The sequence below is a fragment of the Narcine bancroftii genome, chromosome 6 (genome assembly GCF_036971445.1).
Source record: "Narcine bancroftii isolate sNarBan1 chromosome 6, sNarBan1.hap1, whole genome shotgun sequence".
Taxonomy (NCBI): domain Eukaryota; kingdom Metazoa; phylum Chordata; class Chondrichthyes; order Torpediniformes; family Narcinidae; genus Narcine; species Narcine bancroftii.
The window spans coordinates 241,946,118-241,958,447 of NC_091474.1; the positions used below are offsets into that span (position 1 = coordinate 241,946,118).

At 41.5% G+C, this 12,330-nt stretch overlaps 1 protein-coding gene across 8 annotated transcripts in view; it reads left to right on the forward strand.

The window, feature by feature from the left end:
* Positions 1-12,330, forward strand: part of LOC138737182 (CSC1-like protein 2) — a 243,333-nt gene that overhangs the window by 80,716 nt on the left and 150,287 nt on the right. Inside the window, exon 3 of one of the 8 annotated variants that reach the window (XM_069887809.1) lies at positions 7,271-7,399. The exons of the other annotated variants lie outside the window; for them this stretch is intronic. The gene's annotated coding sequence lies outside the window, so the exon portion shown is untranslated. The remainder of the gene's footprint in view (positions 1-7,270; positions 7,400-12,330) is intronic. 8 annotated transcript variants of the gene reach the window in all.

A 12,330-nucleotide genomic window follows, 5' to 3' on the forward strand; every position in this document is an offset into this window, starting at 1 on the left:
CTGTGTTGCCAGGAGACACACCAGAATTCCCAGGCAGCACTCACCACAAAATCACAGAAGAGTTTCATTGCATTCGGTGTACCAGAAGAGGCTAAAGCTTCTCTCACTAATATAATCCCATATTAACCCTATTCAGCACTAATTCCAGGTATGCACTCATTCCTGGGAATGCATCCTGTCTGCTTAATAAGGCAATCCATGTGGCATCCAACCAATTCTCCATAGCTATCATTTGCATTTTTTATATTCAGATCAGTTGAGATAATGTCCCTTTAAATTGATCTTTGCATCTGTACGTGAAGATTTGTGGGCTCCAATACGGCTTGCCAAACCGTAATTACTATATGCAGCCTAATAATTTAGACAATGTCCAACCCATTGCTTTTTATGTGCAGAAGTGCCATTAGGTATTAAGGTTGTTTGGATTTCCAGCAGCGGCAGAGTTTGAGTCTGTCAATTGCAGCATTGTTTACCAGTCTCCTCAATCATCTCATCATGCCAGCATCTCCAGACAGACCAGCTGTGTGAGAATCCTTCCCACCCTCTGTCAGCTGGTACTGCCATTTATCTAAAATTGTTCTTGGTCTGCATTCTATCACAGACTCCTTGTTCTCTCCTCTTGACTCCACTGCAGCTCAGATTGTGCTCAATTTCTCTTTTCCACATGAAATATCATGGACCTAAACTGTTCATCTGTTTCTATCCACAGATACTAACTGATCTGCTGAATATTTTCAACAATTTATTACAGCAAAATCCCTGGTATCTGGCACCTTTGGGGATTGGTATATTCCGCTTGCTTAAGACTTACTCTTCCAATGCCTAAGTAAAACTTATCCGCTGCCTCATGATCCGCTGATTTCTGCTCACCAGACAAGTCTAATATATGGATTTTTTTTTTTGCCAGTTGTTTGAGGCTGCCGGTTACTTGAATTCCAGAAACAAGGGGTTTTTACAGTATTTGGAGGCTTATGACCAGTGACAACGCCCCTTGGTGTTGGATCTACTGTTTGTTTTCTGTGTTAATCATTTGAATGGCATTGTAGTTCACGTGATTAGAAAATTTACAGATGATACTAAAATTGGCAGTGAGTGGGCAGTGTAAAAGGAGACCCAAGTTTACAGCAGGATGTAAATCAATTGGGAACATAGGCCAGGCAGTGGCAAATGGAATTTAACTCTAAGTAAGAGGTGGGGGACTTGAGCAAATCAAACCAGGCCTTGTAACTGCAAACTAGAGCCCTGGACATTGATGGAGAAGAGAGACCTAGGAGTACTGGCACATAGATCCTTGATAGTGACCATTCACACAGGGTGGTGAAGAAGGTATTTGGCACGCTCGCCTTCATTAGGTGAGGTATTGAGTGCAAAAGTTGGGACCTGATGATTCAGCTGTACAAGATGTTGGTGAGACCAACAAGGGCAGCGATAGGTTTGAAATCTGCCCTCTTTGTAAGGAGTTTGTACGTTCTCCTTATGTCTGTGTGGGTTCCCCCCCACCATTGAAAACATACCGGGGATAGTAGGTCACTTGGGTGTAATTGAGCAGCACAGACTCGTAAGCTGAAAGGCTCTGTTATTGTGCTGTATGTTTAAATTAAGACCACACCTAGAGTACTGTGTGCAGTTCTGGTCACCCAGCTGTAGGAAGGACATCAATAAGTTGGACTGAGTGATTTATGGTGTGAAAAATAAAAAATTTAAAATAAAAAATAAAAAAAAAAAGTTGGACTGAGTGCAGATAAGATTCAGTGGGACATGGCTGGGTCTGATAGTTTGAGTTATTGGGAGAGGTTGGATCAGCTGGGTCTTTACCTGTATACAATAGTGAAGAGGTCAGGAATAGATCATTTGGGCAAATGGAACTTTGAGGCATTTTGAGACTGAGTGAGGTGATTCAATCACTGGATCTGGCTGTTTAATTTTTTTTTCTGTTCCTTGGTTGTGTTTAAATGTGAACCAACTAGTTTTTGAGTGAAACACCAAGTCTGCAGACATTGTGATTGTAGTGAAAACACAAATGCTGGAGGAACTCAGCCTGTCCGTACAAAGCTAAAGATTTATAACCAACATTCAAGGTAACCAACTAGTTTTTGGCACAAATTTTGTGCTATTCCTCACCAAGTTGGATCAAGAATAAACTTTTTTTTTGCCCAGAACTAAAATATAACTTGGGTGTTGGGGTATGCATAACTGGCAACGGAGGTGGAGGGCAGGTGCAGCAGGATCTTGTAAGAAACTATTAGATCAGTACATGGAGCTGAGAAAAACGGAGGGTTATGCAGCAGGGAAATTCTAGGCAGTTGGTTGAGTAGGTTATTTTGTCAGCACGAACCAGTCTGTGGCCGAAGGGCCTGTGCTGAGCTGTAGATTTCTGTGTAACTGAAATATAATTAAAATGTGGAAATTCAGATGAAAGAACTCTTTGTGACTTCTTGTCTAAATCACTGATTTTAAAAGTATTTCCTAATTAAAGCATACTGCTACCATTCAAAGGCCATTACTTAGTTAAATGGCTTAACCCAGCTATAATTGGAACGGTTTGCTTCTCACTACATTGTGGTATTTCTTTTCAATGTTATGAATTAGTGGTCACTGCTGCTTCTGGGCCACAATTGCACTTTAAAGTCTGAGGTTTGTGTTTTTTTTTAAATTGGGATCTCTCTCTTCACTGAGGTACAAATGGGGCAAGTACATGTGGGCTTTAATATTTTCCCCACCGGATCTGGGTGGTTGACGGAACAGTGGCAGTGTGGCCAAGGAACTGGTATGGAGGCAGAAGTAGGGGATTGTGGTGAATAGAATCAAAATTTATTGTCTTGACCATGTCATGAAATTTGTTGTTTTGCAGTGTATAAAATCACAATAAATTACATTTTTAAAAATAAATAAATTAGCACTGAAGAGAAAGTGAGTTAGTGTATGTTTCACTGTCCATTCAGAAATCTGATGGCAGAAGAGAAAAAAAGTTGTCTTTGTGCCACTTGGTATTTGTCTTCAGGGTCCTGTACTTCCTTACTGAATTGGGTATGGCCTAGGAGGTGAGGGTCCTTGAGGATAGAGGTTGCTTTCTTGTGATACCACCCCTTGTAGATGTCCTCAATGAAGTGGAGACTGATGCCTGTGATGACATTAGCTGAGTTCACAACTCTCTAGTTTTTTTTTCCTGTCTTGTGCATTGGCAACTCCATACCAGAGAGCGATGCACCAGTCAGAATGCTCTCCACATTACACCTGTAGAAATTCGCAAAGAGTTTTTGGAGACAAGCAAATCTCCTTGAACTCCTCACTAAAGTATAGCTGCCGGCATCGTGATTGCATCGGCATGGAGGTGGCAGGGTAGGTCTTCAGAAATGTTGACGCCCAGGAATTTGAAGTTCTTGACTCTTTCCACTGCTGACCCCTCAGTGAGGGCTGGTTTGTGTTCTGATTTCCCTTCCGGAAGTCCACTCCACCGTCAGTTCCTTAGGTTTGCTAATGTTGAGTGTAAGGTTGTTGTGACACCACTCAACCAGCTGATCTATCTATCTATCTTCCTTATTGCGATCTGTGATTCAGCTGATAACTGTAGATGGCTTTTGTTTTGTGCATAGTGTTACAAGCCCAGAGGACCCCAAAACCCAGCAGCAATAGATATTCACCAAGACAAAGGGTTACTTAAACAAAAGTTGCTTTTAATTATCTCTAAACATGAAAACAGAATCACACTTTAACTTAACTAACCTAACTTAACCCCCTTCTAATTCTAAGCTCACGTGTGTGTAAGTTCTTTGGTTCACAGTCCAATCTCACTTCTCATTCCTCCAAGTTCACTGGTTGCAGGCAATTCTTATACTGTGCACAGAATTTAACATTTATAAAGTTTACCAGGATTTGGTGCTTGAAAGTTAAATGGTTACAGTTCAGGAAGATTCTTGTTGGTTTTCAGAGAGAGATTTGTTGTTCCAGGACATCCACAACTGATGTACTTCTATCAGTCATTCCAGTGTCTTACTGATGAAAAACTTGCCCCTTCAGGGTTCTCCAGATGATAACCTCTTTCTTTCAGGTCACAACAGAGTGTCTTTTTGTTTCTCTTATTCCAAGTGAAACATTAGACAGCCAGTCCTCTCCTCTTGCATGAATCACAAGGGGTTTGACCAGGCTGTCTTCCAAATGGAGCTTTCCACAAGCTTGCCAGCTTGTCCTGTTCTAGTCCCAGCTACTTCTGCTGGCTGTAACACTGTAGAAGAAGTCCCTCTCTCTCTTAGAGATAAAGCCTGTTTGACTCTCTCTGCTTGCAAAACCACATGACCCTCTTCGAACAACAAGTTCTCTTCCAACAAGATCTTTCATTGGTTGCCTTTTGTAAACAACAAGTGTTTGTATGTAACCTACTCTTACAACCTTTTCCCAATTTATCTCCCCAAAAACATAGCTCTATATTCTGTCACAATAGCCACACAGTCATGCGCACAGAGTGAGTAGAGCAGTGGGCGAAGCACACATCCTTGAGGTAGGCCTGTGTTGATTGTCAGTGAGATTGCTTCCGATTCATCCTGACTGTGGTCTCCCGATGTGAAAGTCGTGGACCCAGTTGCAGAGGGGAGTACAGAGGTCCAGGTTTCGACTCTTGTTGACTCGTACTGAGGGTCTGATGGTGTTGAAACTTAGCTATAGTCTAGTTGTTTTTTAAAATTGATGATTGCAAGATTTCAAATTTTACCGTTGATGCAAACAGAGCAATAATTGTAAGTCACGGGGACAGTAACTGGCATCAAGAGGATTGAGCCAAGCTGGTGAAAGGGGGAGATGCAAAGCCAGATGACATTTACTACAGGACTGTGTAAAGTGATTTGTTTTGATAAAATAAAGCAAGTTGGTGTAAATTGAATAGGACACCATTGTAGAGCTCGTCGAAAGAACCAAAGACTTGTTGATCCAAACCAAGGCTTTTATTAGCAAAAGACAGGAGCTCTTCACAGGTGGCCGACCAGTCCGGAATGACCCGACCTGGCTAGGGACACAACCCTTTAAGGCCCAGACAATAGGCGTGGCTTAGCTCTCAGCCAATTGCTGTAAGCACAGTCTAGATACAGTAACTATATACACTATGTACATTGTACTATCACAACCATAGAAACAGTGAAAGTTCACGAGGAATGGAGAGACATCGGGGTATAGGTACGTGGTTTCCCGACAGTGATCACTTAGGAAGACAGGGAGGTGAAGGTGTTTGGGGCACTTGCCTTTATCGGTCAGATCATTGGGGCGTCAGGTTACAGCTGTACAGGATGTTGACATAGCTACCAATATTATGTGCCATTCTGATCACCTTTGATGCAAGATAGGTTGCAAAAAAAAGAATCACGAAGATTTTCTATTTTGCCAGTACTTGTGCTTGAGTTATAAGGAAAGATGTAGGAGGCTCGGGTGATATTGTAGAGGTGAACAAAATGAAGAGACATGGGTAGTGAACGTTCATAGTTTTCCCAGGATAGATGATTTTATAAGTCGAGGGCATAGGTTTAAGTTAGAGGGGAGAGATTTAAGAGGGGAGTTGAGGGGCAACTTTTTTTGCTGAGGTGAATCTGTATCTGAAATGAACTGCCAGAGGAAACTAGAAGCGAGGGCAGTTACAATGTTCAAAAGACATTTAAACATGTATGGATAGTGTTATGAACCATGCGTAACGAGCATAAATAGACAATGAATCCAACAGTGTTTCGTTTTAAAACACTAATTTTATTTCTTGTTCTTAAACTATGTCTTAACTCTTAAACCATCCTTTGCACTAAATCTATCCCCAACTATGCGCAGGTGTGTGTGTGTGTGTGTGTGTGTGTCTGGGATATACCCAAACCATTACTGTCCAGGCCAAAATCTAGAAAGTTACTTCAAAATTCAGTCTTTTAAATTCAGCGTTGAATTGTAGGTCTTTGAAATTTGATGCCCAGAATTAATGAACTGATGGGAAGACTGGAGTTGTGGCTGCTACGGGCTCTCAAATTCTCCTCGCATTGCTTTTGAAGAAATGCCCGTCCACATAAGCTGTGGTCACAACACTTCTAGTCCTTTTTTAGGCAAGCTTCGAACTGGGCGGCCTCCACGAAGCTCCCAAGACCCTGGGAGCTTCACTGTTAGTCACAATCAAAATGAAGCACTTTGCTTCCCAAAAGACCCTCCTGGCACAGGTCAATCCACCGAAAAGGCCCAGTCATTCACAGAGCATGCTTTGCTCTGAATTCCACAAAAATGGCTGGCCACAAGAGCTGCTTCAAAAAGTTTTCTCTTCAGTCAAAATGGTTTTTCCTTGTAAAATCACAACGTCTTTGCAAATGTATCAAATCTGGAACAGACTGTGACAAACCTTCCCTCAGTTCTTATATTATATCGAATTGTCGCTGGGCTGTGACTTGTGATGGGAAAAATGTTGAATGTTAACTGTGACCATTTAGTCCCTCCTGTCTATACTATCACTTACAGTAGGCCTTTTCAGGTGCGCCTTGAGGGTGGCAGCAAGAGTCGATCTTAACTTGCGGACTCACCTTTCAGGTGGCAGCCCTAAAAAGTGGCAGCTTTACCTGGTTCACCTGAAAGGGCCTATTCATATCCAGAGGCGCCTAGTAGCACCCTCTGGATCTGATGGAGACAGGGCAACTGGTGCCACAGCACCACCATCTTAAATATGTGCAGGTGGAACTGCTCTGTTTCCCACAATAGTTCCAGCTGTGTGAGGGATTATGGGTAGCAAAGACCGCCATTGCTATGCCGTATTTTGAGCTGCAGAGAGCAACCCTGGTGCAGGAGCGAACAGCCAGGCTGTGACAGCCCGCACCGGTCTCTCCCCATTGGCTACCCCTGCCCTGACATCCCAGTGGGGCGGTGGGGGTCTGTCAGGCAGCGGGGAGTTGGGTCGTGGGCTGATAGTCATCAGTCCGCCCCCAGGGGGCAGCCGCTTACAGTGGCTGCACACTCAGGTACCTTGGTGGAGCCCAGTGCTCCGCTGATTATCCCTCCCCGAGGAGGGTTGGCGTCAGCGCCTCGGAGGCACTTCTGCCGTATTCAGGTGAGTACTTCTTTAGCCCCAAGGGGAAGATTATGTGGCTTTACACTGGGGTGTTCAGGCTTCCTGAAAGAGCCTAGTGATAAATCCATTTTACTAAACCGGGAGCTCATAATAATAGGAAAGGCTTTGGAAGGATATGAATACTGATTCAAAGGCCCGTGACTCTGACTTCAAATTTCTAGCATCTTCTGTCTTTTCAATGGCTATATTGTGTTGTAACAGCAATCCTTCATTAAATGCACCTCATTAAAGACTGAAGGGGCACATCTGGAAATGATACAAGAATCGTAGAATTAAAGATGTTTATGGCACAGAAAAAAAGCCACGTATTACCAATCCTGGACATAAAAGGTAAGAAACAACCTGACCCTGTTTCCCAGCTCTTGATCCTGAACCTTTGGGGTTAAAGAACGTTCAAAACGTACTGGAGGTTGTAGATCAGTTGGATGTATTTGGACAGCACGAGCTCATGAGATGAAAAGGCCTGTTACTGTGTAGTATGTCTAAATTTAAAGCAGATGAACTGCTCATCCAAAGTTAAATGCTGGAAACACTAAAGCGGCAGGTGAACACAAGTACTTGTGAGGGTATGGACCTGTTACTTGGGACATCTACTGCAGTTAAATTCACATGATTGGCTGGAATGAATTTCAGTCTCTTTCAACACAGCTAAAAACAGGAGTTGCTTTTCGGGAGACTGATACAGCAGGTTCTGAAAATGGACCTTGGACATTATCAAATGTAAATCTTATAATTATCATTGATTTAAAAAGAGATTCCATTCTGTCTGTAACCAGCGAAAGCAGCACATTGGTGCAGCAGGTAGCGCTGCTGCCTCACAGCTCCAGTGACCTGGGTCCAGTCTTGACCTATGGTGCTGTCTGGATTTTGCATGTTTTCCCTTGGATAGTCAATGTTGTTCCCCATGTCTCAAAGATGTGCTGATGGGTTAGTTGTTCAAATCCAAGTTCTATGACATGTTACCAAGATGCAATGATAGAGGTTGTTTTGCAAGGAGATACGTCATACCCAGCACAACAAGTAAGGCAGGCTACAAAAATGTGGAGCTGCAGATTGAGAGATCAGTTGTTGCAGAGCAAAGGCAAAATAATTTTATTGTGAGGTTCACACAGGAATCTGATCATGGTGAGAAGAAATGAACCTTAAATCTGGAAATGAATGATCTCACACTCTTGCGTGTTCTTCCATATAGGAGGGGAGTGAAAAGAAATGTGGCTGGAGTGGATGTGTTTTTCTGGGGTACTGGGAGTTATAGATTGTAGGAGCCACAAAAATACTTTGTGGAGTTGATGCAATTTATTAAAAACACGATGCTGGAGAAACTTATCAGGTCAAACAGTGTCCTTTATATAGCAAAGATACATAACCAGCGTTACAAGCTTGAGCCCTTCATCAAGGTATTACATCAGGGGTTCCCAACCTTTTTGTTCCTCTGTACCCCTTGGACATTTATACCCCGTGTACCCCTAAAAATTAAGGATTAAAAAAAACACAACATTGTGCAAACTGACTGCAGATTACAACACCATGTATTGTTCAGTAGCGGTTATTCTCTCAGACCCAATGTACCCCCTGAAAGTGCAAATGTACCACTGGGGGTTCATGTACCCCAGGTTGGGAACCCTTGTATTACATCATCATACTTTAATGAAGGGCTCAAGCCCAAAACATTGTTCTGTATCTTCATCTTATATAAAGGACACGGTTTGACCTGCTGAGTTTCTCCAGCGTTGTGTTTTTATTCAACCATGGTATCTGCAGACTTTCCTGTTTTACTTTGGGCAATTTATTAAAACTGGTGCGCTTCAGGAGACCAGTGAAAGCTGATCTCCTGAGCGTGATGTTGATGCAGGTTTAATACTCTCAGTGGACACAAATTACAGAAACTTGATGAACTTAGTTTTAAGGTTTTGATTTACAGAATGTGAGTTACAAAGTTCTAAATACTGGCAAGATAGGAGTTGATTACAGAATAGGATGCTTATTGGTCTATAAATTTTAGTTAACCATGGCTCCAAGTCTTTGTTAAAGTGGATATGTATTGTGATTGTAACTGACGTAGCGACTCTGTTACAGCGCCAGCAACCTGGGTTCGATCCGGCTCTGTCTGTTGAGTTTGTACATTCGTCCCGTGTCTGTGTGGGTTTCTTTCCACCTTTCAAAACATACGTGGGGTTGTAGGTTAAATGGGTGTAATTGGGCAGTGTTGGACAGAAGGGCCTGTTACCTTGCTGTATGTCTAAATTTTAAAATGTAATTTTAAAAATCAAATTTCCTATTACAGCAAACGGTGTACGCTCTAACATAATTAACTGAGTCCCTGAATCTTGGGTGTCATTACTGCTATATTCCACTCTATCCTTGGACCTTTCTTCAGTTCCATGCTACTTCATTAGAACCATCTGCATCCTTCTTTACAGTGAGAGCCACTGTAAATTACCCTTGTTTTGGATGAGTGATAGGAGAATTGGATGTAATTAATTGACACAAGGAAGAATGATTTGCTGGGAAATGGATTCCCCTAGTACAAGACATTGGTGAGGCCAAATTTGGAGTACTGTGTACAGTTTTGGTCACCAAATTATAGGAAAGATATAAACAAAAGAGAGACAGTGCAGAGAAGGTTCACGAGAATGTTGACAGGATTTCAGGGTCTGAGTTACAGGGAAAGGTTGTGCAGACTGGGGCTTTTTTCTCTGGAGCGTAGAAGATTGAGAGGGGACTTGATAGAGGTGTTTAAGGTTTTAAAAGGGACAGACAGAGTAAACGTGGATAGGCTTTTTCAATTAAGAGTGGGGGAAATTCAAACTAGAGGGCATGGTTTAAGATTGAAGGGGGAAAATTATAAGGGGAACATGAGGGGAAATTTCTTTACGCAAAGGGTGGTGGGGATATGGAATAAGCTTCCGCCAGACGTGGTCGAGGCAGGATCATTGGTTACATTTAAGGAAAGACTGGATCGTTACATGGATAGGAGAGGACTGGAGGGGTATGGACCGGGTGCTGGTCAGTGGGACTAGGAGGGTGGGGATTTGCTACGGCATGGACTAGTAGGGCCGAACTGGCCTGTTCTGTGCTGTAAGTGGTTATATGGAGAGCTGGCTCACCTCAGTAAGCCAAATAGCAATATTTGGGTCACGAAGAAAATTTGAGAAATATGATGGCATTAACATGTACCTTAAATTTATCCACTTAATAGAAAGGGGTTAATTTATCTGGGACATCGAGATCTGTCCTCATTCTTGTTTTGACACAAGGACATGATAGTATTGATAGCACTTCAATCAAAGATTTTGCTTCCTGAATACTTTTGGATGCATTTTATGGATTTTGGGCTGCTGATCACAAAAATTACCTTAAAACTTTCCTATCACATATCATGTTTTAGATATATACCCATGTTTGTTATTTCCTGTCATATTTTAAGTCTGCTAGTATATTGCCCCCAAAGCAAGCCGTTTTGGTCGGTCCAAGTATGCCCAGGCATGCACTCAGTACAGGTGCTATGCAAATGTTGTCTTGGGCCAAGGCAAGCTTAATCAGGATAGATGTAAACCGGCTATAAAATAGAAGCTCACATATACAGATGTTGTGCATTACATTAATTATAGATTGAACATGATGCACGTGCATTTCAGGCAATGGGATAGTGAGTGTACTTAACCATGGCATTTATTGTCTTCAAGAAGATTCAATACAGCAGAAATGTCTCGTCTGTCACATCAGCTGCGATACATTCTGTTACATTTCTGGCAAGTTACATTTAATGCCAAATTCAATAGAAATTAATTTAATATTTCTCCAACTTCCTACATGATACAGAAAATCTGAAATTATCTTTGTGTTCAACTTGAAGTTGTCAATCATAATTCCCATTTTCTTTCTGGAAGCAAGCCTATTGGAAAAAAAATGCTGTCCAGTGTAATGAGTGTCATACACATACATAAATACAACGCATGTGTGCCGAAATTCTTATTTGTTACAGCCAAACAGGTAGAGTTTTTAAAAATACTCGAACTCCAACAGTATATTAAATTAGTGTGGAAAGCATTAAATAACAACTGACAAAAGACAAAGGAGGAAAACCCAACACCCAACGAACCAATTTTCCCTTGCAACCGCTGCAAATGTGTCTGCCTGTCCAGCATCGGACTTGTCAGCCACAAACAAGCCTGTAGCTGACGTGGACATTACCCCTCCATAAATCTTCGTCCGCGAAGCCAAGCCAAAGAAAAGAAGTTAGTGCAAGAAGGAAAAAAGTGATGTTTCAATAGTGGAGACAGGTCTTTTTGTTGTACTGGGGTAGTTTATGATCGGGGTAGTGTGGGGAGGTTCAAAAGTCTGATGGCTTTGGGGGGGGGAGCTGTTCTTGACCACAGAAGTTCTGGGCATTCCAGCAAATGCTTACGATTGGCCATTCTACAATCCTGCTTCCCACTGGTGAGTCAGAATGATAATTTTGTTGCTGAGTCGTGACTTGCTGAGCAAAAGTCCAGTGTGATGGTGAAAGATGCTATTTTTTTTTTAATTTTTATTTTTTCACACCATAAACCACATTAACCATGATACATACTTTTTCCTTTTCAAATATATACATTGCCATTTTCTCCCCCCCCCCTCCTACCATCCCACCCTCCCTACCTCCCCCTCCCTTTAAAGTACAAAATCTAGGATACATTAAACCAGTCAAACAATGTTGTCATTCAATAAAAATAAACAAGAAATTCCACTGAGTCAATTCTTTTCATTTCCTTCTCCTTTCATTAATTTAGGTAGTGAATGACCCCGGTAGGTTTTCTCTATTGTGTTTCATGTAAGGCTCCCATATTTGTTCAAATATTTCAATATTATTTATTAAACTATATGTTATTTTTTCTAATGGAATACATTTATTCATTTCTATATACCATTGTTGTATTTTCAAATTATCTTCCAATTTCCAGGTTGACATCATACATTTTTTTGCTACGGCTAGAGCTATCTTAACAAATCTTTTTTGTGCATCCTCCAAATCAATTCCAAATTCTTTGTTTTTTTATGTTACTCAGGAGGAAAATCTCTGGATTCTTTGGTATATTGTTTTCTGTAATTTTATTTAATATCTGGTTTAGATCTTCCCAAAATTTTTCTACTTTCTCACATGTCCAGATTGCATGAATTGTTGTTCCCATTTATTTATCTATTTATTTTTTTATTTTTTTATTTATTTTTAACATCGAAAACATCTATCAGATACTGTTGGGTCCCATTTATTTAACTTT